Source organism: Triticum urartu, chromosome 1A, assembly GCF_056163025.1.
Source record: "Triticum urartu cultivar PI428250 chromosome 1A, HENAU_Tu73, whole genome shotgun sequence".
NCBI classification, from domain to species: domain Eukaryota; kingdom Viridiplantae; phylum Streptophyta; class Magnoliopsida; order Poales; family Poaceae; genus Triticum; species Triticum urartu.
This window is the reverse complement of record NC_141873.1, coordinates 21827855-21837503: the sequence shown is the minus strand read 5'-3', so window position 1 is coordinate 21837503 and position 9649 is coordinate 21827855. Positions and strand designations below refer to the sequence as shown.

The window sequence follows — 9649 nt, the reverse complement described above, 5'->3', positions numbered from 1 at the left end:
GGTATAGGTCCTTGAGAGTTCTTGGGCGTGCATGTTGGGTCAGTTTTTCATGCAAACCGTGGTGGACTGAGACTCTATTTCCGTGCCAGAGAGGAAAAGACTGGGCCGGCTGTATCCAGCAGTAATAAAAGGCTGGGGCGACAAGGCGCAAAAGGCACAGAAAAATCATCTGCAAGTTCGGGAAAAAGTGGAGCAGGTTCGGCAGGTAACTTGTTAATCTGCAAGTTGAGCTTCACGGAATTTTCTGAAGGGCGGACAAGGATAGTTCTAGTCAGATTTCTTGGTAGATCGTGGACTGGGCGTGGCTTCAGACGAGGAATACGGGATCAGTGATCTTTTTCGTGAGGAAGTCGCAGAGGAAAACAAGGACGGTCAGACCGGCGGCAACAGGCCGGTTAGATCGCAGCTCGGCATGGCGCCGGGATTCACCAGGTTTGATTTGGAGAAATTCGATGGCACGGGTAACTTGGGTCTATGGCAGACAAGAGTCAAGGATATTCTGGCGCAGCAGGGAATCTTGAAGGGTTTGCAGGAGACGAAGTCGGCCAAGGTTGACAACGATGCGTGGGAGGATATGCAAGTGCAGGCGGCCACTACCATACGGCTTTGTCTTGCGGATCAGGTCATGTATCATGTCATGGACGAAGATACTCCTAGGGGAATTTGGGACAAGTTGGCAAATCGTTATATGTCCAAGTCAGCAACCAATAAGTTGTATTTGAAGCAAAAGTTCTATGGGCTGAAGATGAAGGAGGGGTCAGATTTTCTGTAGCATGTGAATGCCTTTAATCAGTTGGTCACGGATCTAGTGCGTCTGGATGTGAAGATTGAGGACGAGGATAAGGCACTACTTCTTCTTGTTTCATTGCCACCGTCCTATGAGCATTTGGTCATTACATTGACACATGGTAAGACAACCATCAATAATGAGGAAGTCACTACAGGGTTGCTTGGGCATGAGTTGAGGAAGCAAAAGAATGCTACAGAGGAGAGTACTCAAGGTTTGGGGTTGGCAGTTAAAGGTTATCAGCTCAGGAAGGGACAAGAGGCGGAGAAGAAAAAAAGAAAAAGGTGTAGTGCTACAGGTGCAAGGACTGGGGGCATGTAAAGAGGGAATGCCCAGAACTGAAGGGTGGGGCAAGTGCTAATGCAGCTACTCATGGTGATGGCTCGGACAGTGATAGTGATGTTCTCGTTGTATCAAACAGGCGGTCAACAAAAACTGAAGCGTGGATGTTGGATTCAGCTTGCTCTTTTCATGCGACGCCCAACAGGGAGTGGTTCTTTTCGTACAAGTCTGGTCGGTTTGGTTTAGCCTATGTGGGCGATGACACAGGTTATCGTGTTGCTGGAGTAGGTGACATCAAAATCAAGATGTTTGACGGAGTTGAGCGGATGCTTCGGAGAGTCAGGCATGTGCCAGGGTTAAGGGGGAATCTAATTTCGCTTGGTGTTCTTCATGATGGTGGTATGGAATTCCGTTCTGATCGGGATAAGAGGACCATGAAAATCATGGAAGATGGGGTGACCGTGATGATAGGAGAGAGGACGGCTTCACATCTTTACAAGTTGCAATGGAGCACTATTGCAGGTGGAGCCATGGAGAATGGAGCTGCGGGAGTAGCAGTGAAGTCCCACGATGGCGGCGGGTCTGGCCCGTCGGGTAGCTCTCAGTAAGCTACAAAGGAGACAACCCAAGTCCGGAGTACATGGAGGTTCGAGCATGGACGACTTCTAGGTGGTGGAGAATATTCGCCAAGGTGGAGTCTGTTATATTTGTGTCGAATATATTATGCACGCAAGGGGTTACGCGGACTTGGACTTGTAATTGATGTGGTTAGGTATGAGTTGTGTAGGAGTCGGACACTTGTATCCTAGGCCTCTTATATACGGAGGGGCACCACACGTTGTAACCCATGACGACTTGATAGCAACAGGTACGCGGGGGAGCCGACGGCTTGTGCCGGCGCCCGGGCGGCCGGTGTTGCGGTATCTTGGGGAGGAGCGTCTGTAGTCATGCCCCGGGGATGTAGCCATATCGGTGAACCTCGTTAACAAATACCGTGCCTCGGTGTGTCGTCTATGATCTTGCATTAGCGTTTTATTCTAACAACATTCTACCATGAAGAATTATACAGTAGCATTACAATACATATCTTGTTCCCCCGACTCCTCCCGTGTCCTCGTCCCTCCCCCGACCTCTCCTCCTCGCCGCCGCCGGGGCGCGCCGCCGGACAAAGCCCGGTCGGCGTCGGCGGCGACGGGATCTCTTCTCCCACAACTCGCTGGATCTGGCGCGGGCGGATCGCGGCGGTTTTTGGCGGGGCGCGCCGGCGCGGGCTTGGGGGCCACGGCAGGGCTCATGCTCGTGGTTTCCCCTGGTGTGCATGGGAGTCCGCTCGAGGCGCGCGGCGGCGGCCCTCGACAAGCGGTGGTGGGCGCTGGGCTCTCGGCGGCGCTCCGGCATATGCAGGAGGCGGTGGTCCCTGTGCGCGGTCAGCGGCTCCGTCTCTGACCCGGACGACGCGGGGGATGGCGGCGGCCTGACGTGGCCGGCGATCTGCATGCGGTGGTGCCGGCGGCTCTCGCTGATCTGCTGGTGCTCCAGGGTTCTGCCTGGTGGTGCTGGTGGTGACGGCAGCCCGTGCATGAGAGTTGGATCCCTTCGAACTGATCTGGGTGAAAACTTGCCTTCGGCGTCTGCTAAGGCCGGCGGTGGCGGCGCTATCTGTGTCGTTCCCTTCTTGAAGGCATCGCCGTGGAGTAGTTCAAAGCCACTCTTTGCTACCTCCGGGGGAAACCCTAAATCAGATGATCGGATGACGGTGGCGCTCTGGTGTCGTTCCTCCCCTAGGGGCGTTCTTCTTGGAGGTACACACGTGATCAAGGGACCAGAGAACATATTCTTTGGTGGAGCCGTGATTCATCCTACACACTGATGGCGACGGATCTTGACGGCGTGGCGCAGTGCAGATTCGGAGTTCGCTGTGGGAGGATGGACTCGCACAGGAGGACGACGTTGTCGGGCGTCGTGGTGGCGTCGATGGCAGAGAGACCTGGCATCATACATGCAACAGTACAACTTTGAAGATGGATTGGTGGCAGGTGGCTGCGGCGGCCTCATACCCGGCAGGCGTCCTGGTTGAGGAGTGCGCCGGACTGGTAGATTCCCCATACCCGGCAGGCGTCCTGGTTGGGACCTCCGGCCTTAGATGTTTAGGTTTGGTTGCGATGTCTGTTTGGTATTAGGCTCAGACTATCTGCACCCCCATCAATTGAATAGGTGTAGCGACAGTTGTTGTTTAGACGGTGGCTTTAGTCTTGCTGTTGTATGGCTTTGTAAGGTTTTGTGAGAATAATTAATAAAATGACCGTATGCATCGCCCGGATGTAGAGACCGGAGTTCATCCTCCTTTTCTAAAAAAACCATAAAGAAATACGTTGACCGCGTGCTACGTCATAGATGCAAGCTGCTGAGGCATTGGGACAACAAAATGAACCAGTGCTCAATCTTGGTTCTCCATCCAAGGAGAACTCCCATGGCTTTTCTTCAAGATATCGTCCATTTACCCGACCAAAACAGAAAGATACCAAGAGCAGTGAAGACTATCATACTAGACACACTGAGAAGCTACGGAGGAAACCGAAACAATGGTGTCACTTATTTGCGCAGGAGTATTCAGCTACAAAGGTACGGCTGATATCATTCTTGTGTGTCACATTGCCACCAGCATCTTTGAAGCGGGGTCACTGTCATTGTCACACCAACCTCTCTCTGACCATAAGGTTGTTGCTATTCACCTCTCGCGTTATTGTGTATACTTGGTGGTCTACCATCCCGAACTTCTTCCTGATGATCATGAGTGGTGCAAGAGCTTATAAAAGAAAGTGAAAAAGGACGCCTGATCAAGCTACTGAGCACAAGATCAGAACACGAGGTGCTCAAGAATGGTGTTGTGCTTGGAGGCCAGTTGGCAGAGATTGTTGATGGAGAGGAAATGGTGTGGAAGGCTCTTGCCAAGTTTTGGTCGGAGTTTATCTTGCATGTTTCTCCATCGGACAACATGGATGGGCATACAGAGGCCATTGCCCGGGGCAGCGAGCTGATCACACTTCTCTGGGCGTTGCAAGCCCACCTTGGGATTGTCAGCAGGCCCGACACGCTGCTGCTCCTGTTTAACTGGACACGGATTTTTCGAACACCTGCACCGGGGCCGCGCTATCGGAGCGGTCGAAACGTCGCGCTTTCCCTTGAGATGCCCGACCCAGGATAGCGATTTAGTGCACATATTACCGTGTCAGACATCTGTCACGGTTCTGTCGTCGTAGGGTAACAGCTCCACGGTAGCCTCTGCATTTTTCTGTCTTCTACCCGCCCCCTTGCATACTGACGCGGACTCTCCCTATATAGCTCCCTGCTCCGTTTCCTGACTCCTCTGTTGGAAATTCGCCATAGGATCGATCATATCAAATCACACGATAAACATGCGCACACAAAATTGATAATCAAGGACCCGTATTGTGCCTTTTGTTTTCCTCTTTATTTCTATTTTCTGGTTTTCTCTGTGCTCATGGCTACAAAACTCACACACCAGGTTGTGTGTATATACAGGGCCCTAGCCTCCGACTTATGCTACTCTGACTCAAGCACAAACCGTGCACATCACCTAGAAGCTAGCACACAAGGAAACTTCAAACCGATTCAACCTAAAACTACGGAAATGTTAACGCCCACACGTGTGGGCGTTCACCACCTCGACCACACGCAAGCATCACCGTTGGCAGGTGTGTGCACGAATCTTGGAACAAACCAGGTGGTTTTTTGTGCCACGTAGGATGAGGCGCGTGTGCGGTGTGCGAGTAGGTTCGCCCGCATGTTGGTTGCCACCCGGCGGTCAGCGGTTGCCATCTGAGTCGTGCGGTGGAACTGCAATGCGCCCGCACGCCACGCTTCGACTGTGGTTGACGTCGCACACCTCTGCCCCTCCACCTCACGCTCCCATTTACTCTTTTGCACCGCAGTTACTGGCAGAACCCACTCGCATTTCCAACTATCGAAGGAGAAGGAGAGGGGAGAAGGCGACGGTGAAGGCGGAAGAATCGACGGTGCTCGGGACCGTCGGTGGTGCTCGCCGGAGCGCCTGCGGGTTGAAGGTACTGCTCGATGCACCCCTCGCAATCCCTTCCTGCATTTTCTCCCCTTCCCTCCCTGTTCGATTCCTCGATCGAGATTTGTAGAGATTCAGGCGATTCGTCGATGCGCCGGCGGGGAAGTCGTCTGCTAGACGTTTTTGGTTGCATTGGCCAGTTTCATCGCGGCCGCGGCCGCGGCATCGTCGGCGTGGTTCTGCTTGTTCGGAGGCACGCACTAGTTTTTGCATATGGATTGAGCAGGTGTCTTCCGGGTAGTTTTTGATGTGCGTTGGTTCTATTTTGTGTTTTGCAGTGAGTTCGTGGGAGAATTTCGAGGGTGAATTTGAAGTCGAAGTAGTTGCCATTGAACCCTAGATCTAGTTAGTTTGGTTTTTGAAAATGCAGAATGAGGCGGACTTGATAGTTACATTAACTATCATGATTGCGCGACCACTCACTCCCTGAAGATATTTGATAGTTGCCACAAACGTGTTTCCCCTTGCGGCAACAAATTACTGAAAACGACTGTGTTAGTTGCCACATGTTAGCTTTCGCACATGGCAACTAATTTTGCTGAAGTAATGCGATAGTTGCCACACACACGCTCTTCCATGTGGCAACTAATTCTGCTAAACTAATGTGATATTTACCAAACACACGCTCTTTTTTCCGTGTGGCAACTAAGATTGCTGAATTCCTGTGTTAGGTGCCACAACCATTCTATTTTCATTGCGGCTAGTGTGTTTTCTGAATGTTATGTGACAGCAACCACGGTGTGACAGTTGCCACAATTCGTAGTCAGTGGGCATTCAAGAGCCAAGTGCCATTGCGGCCAGTGTGTTTTCTGAATGTTATGTGACAGCAACCACGGTGTGACAGTTGCCACAATCGGTAGTCAGTGGGCATTCAAGAGCCAAGTGCACTGGATGGCAACCACTGCGCACTTAAAGTGTGCTTGTTGCCATCTAGGTAGTATATTCATATGGAAAATAGAGTACGAACACACTGCCTGTTGCCATTCTGCATATAAGACAGTGTGGCAAATAGAGTGTGAACAGAATGCCTGCTGCCATTTCTGCATATAAGACAGTGTGGCAAATAGAGTGTGAACAGAATGCCTGCTGCCATTTCTGCATATCAAATGTTTCAGATGCCATACGTATGCGTTGCATGCGGCAAGTGTTTTTGCTGACCCCCTTGCATTTACATTTTCCACCATGACAATTTGGTATGTTCCCATCTCAGCAGAATGGCTCATGGCGATCATCAAAACGATGATGATGATTTCATGGATCCACCACAGCGTAATCGGGCAACTGGGCGGAGAAAAGAGGGTGATGAGGTAAATGTTCACACACACCCCCCTTCTTCCTGATGTATGTTAATGGTTGACACCTTTGAGCCCGCAATCGTCTGGCACGAACTAAAATTTCATTACATTGCAAAATGCGGCAACAACTGATATCCTGTTTTTGTTTGTAAAAACATGACAACAATTGATCACTTTATGTCTGTTTTTTTGCAGAAGAAGAAACGTATTCGCAACAGAGCCTCCCAAGAACGACTGACTGCGTTGACTGACAAATTCAGCGACGATCAGAAGGGGGCTGCTGCTGAGATGGGTATGCAGTCTATGATGGCTGTCCGGTGCACGAACCTTGTCAACCCTGTATGCGATTGGCTTGGTGAGATCTACGACCCCGTCTCCAGAGAATTCGTGATTCCGGGACGTGGAAGACTACCGCTGAATGAGGAATCCGTGTTCTGCACGTTGGGTGTGCCCCGTGGACATATCAAAGTCCCGTACGAGGTCAACAACGAGATCGAGGAAGCGCTGTTCCCCCGTTTGTTTCCTGGGTTGGAATCCATGCCGAACACGACTGCAGTGGCAGATTCGTTGGAGGCCATGACGACGCACGGAGATGTTTTCAAGATGAAGATACTCATGTACCTCATCTCAGCCGTTTTCGCGCCGACCACTTCTCTTCGCCCAAGCAACAAATGCTTCCCCATCCTGGTGAATGATCTATCTTTACTACATTATTTTTCCTTCAATTTTTTTGCTCCGATGTCATGTGCAAGCTAGTCACTGACAGTTTTTTTTGTTGTTTTTTCCATTGGAATTCTGACGCGGCAACTCCTTGCCCTGAATTTTATGCGGTGCAGGCGAAACTGAAAGATGTGAAGAACATGAAATGGTGTAAGTTCATTGCCGACTTCCTGCATGATGCATTTGCAAGCAAGGTGTACCAGAAGGGTTGTCGACTGCATTTAATGGTATTTTTTTACCGGTCCTTTATGTGAACACTATTTTTTAACACATCTTTATTGATGCATGTCAACATGATCATAACAAGATGGCAACTGCCATGTTGATTATGTGGCAACTGCCATCATGACTATATGGCAACTGCCATCATACTGTGATGGCAACTGCCAACATGACAACATGGCAACTGCCATCATACTATGATGGCAACTGCCATCACTCTATGATGGCAACTAGCACATGCAGATGGCATATTCTTCGTAAAATACCATATATTTTATCCTGTTATTTGTCGCAAAATACCATGACCGCAACTGATTTTTCTTTCTTTTTAAAATTGTTGTACATCAGCTCATGTACGTCGACTGCCTTGATCTGTCCACCGTGGACTTCACTGGGACAGGAGGCCCGCCGCCTGCGCACAAGTTTGCTGTTTCTGCGTGGACTATCGATGCTGTCAGGGCTGTGCTTGCTGCAGACAGGGTAACTGATAGCAAATATGGTAAACTACAGGTTAGTTCTGCTTTTTTTTGCAACACATGAACTGCTAGTCAGTGTTCATCATTCTCTCTCTTATATCGTTGCTACTTTTTTTTCTTTCTCCCAAGCTGATGGCCAAGCATTCTATAGACTACAGCGTGTTTGGGGGGCCTCAAAACTTTGAAAAGTGGATGGACGTGCACTCAGCGCCGTCTTGTCCTTGAGAGGTAATCAAAAGATCTACATATATGGTTTGTCGTGGAGTATTTTTCGATGTCGTGCAAGTGATTGCAATACGGGGTTGTCATTGATGCCTCTTTGTTTTGTGTACAGGCGAGGGCACCTGTTGAGCAGCTAATAGGGCAGTTTGCATCTGGAATGACTGGCTTGCTCGGGAAGTTGGTTGAGGGGTGGACGTCCCTCAGTGGCTCTGACGGCGACGCGGTTGCGAGACAATTCACTTCATTCGTCCCAGAACGGACACACCGGCCAACCGGTTGCCGTGGCCGGTATGACTACAACAGTTCCCAGGAGCCCGCTGACACACAAGATGAACTAGGTGGAGACGCTGGTCTCAGCAAGGATGACGATGATTGCATGGATAATGTGCAAGAGGACACCGATGATGATGAACACGCTGAAGTTCGCGCAGGTGGTAACAAGGGCAAGGATGCAACAGATGTCCCCCAGCCGGATAAAGTCAAACAACACACGGCTGTGAGAGGCGAAGGGGTTTTGCCATCAAAGAGGGGGATGGCTCCAGAGGGTGCTGGGCAAGTTTCTGCTGGCAAGAGGTCTAGGACCGACCCTGTAGCTTCCAGGAAGAGGTTCAACTTTCATCTTAGCTTTTTGCTTTGTCTATTTTCTTCGAACAGACTCATCCTCTTTTTTGCACTTGTGTTCTGTCAAACGCGGCAACGAGATTGCTGACTGACAATTGCCACCTCTTTTTTTGACCTCCATCTCATACGTGCAGCGAGCCGACAGCTGGTGGACGAGCAATTACGAAGAAACAGGCGCCAACGCCAACCCGTGTTTCTGCTCGGTTGAACAGAGGTTCCCCCATTGCCGGTGTTACCACTTCCACCAGGACATCTCCTCGCACGACGACAACCAACACCGGGGATCCTGTCGTGTTGCCAGACCTGAGGAAGGCAGTCAGGAAGTAGGTTTCTTCATCCGCTTTCATTGACATAGCGCTATATTTTTTGATTTTCCAATGCATTCGTTTAGCTTGTCACATTGTCTTCTGTCATCGCCCCCCACATGGCAACCGCTGTTTTACCAAATGATATTTTATTTACTTTCTAAACGTGTGGCAACTTCTATTTTTGTTTTTCACATGGCAAGTGGAATGTAGGCCAAATGGTAACTTTAATGTACCTTATGGCAACTGCCATCTTTTTACCGTTGTCTTGTGAGCTCATCCCACGCCTAGGTTTGAAATTGCATTCATGGCAGATCAGACATTTTTATCATTCTTTCAAGGTTGCTAACATGGCAACTGCTGCTGGATGGCAACTGCTAGTTATGACACATGGCAACTGACGTTCCCCTTACATGGCAACTGCCAGCTTTTCCACCTGTTTTTCCATTTTCTTAAGATTTCTACCAAGGCAAACATAATTTTGTTTCATTTTTAAATACCTTTTTCATGCGCTTCATTTTTTTGCAGGGTGAATAAGATTACTACGCGTGGGTCCAAGCGTATCAGTAAGGATCCGCTCGAGCGCATGCATTCAAAGTTGTCAACAGGGGGCAACTCAG

The 9649-nt window shown here is 49.9% G+C and overlaps 1 pseudogene; it reads left to right on the top strand.

Annotated features, from left to right (window-relative positions):
* Window positions 1–2387: 2387 nt before the first annotated feature.
* Window positions 2388–4274, top strand: LOC147988593 (uncharacterized; annotated as a pseudogene).
* Window positions 4275–9649: the final 5375 nt, after the last annotated feature.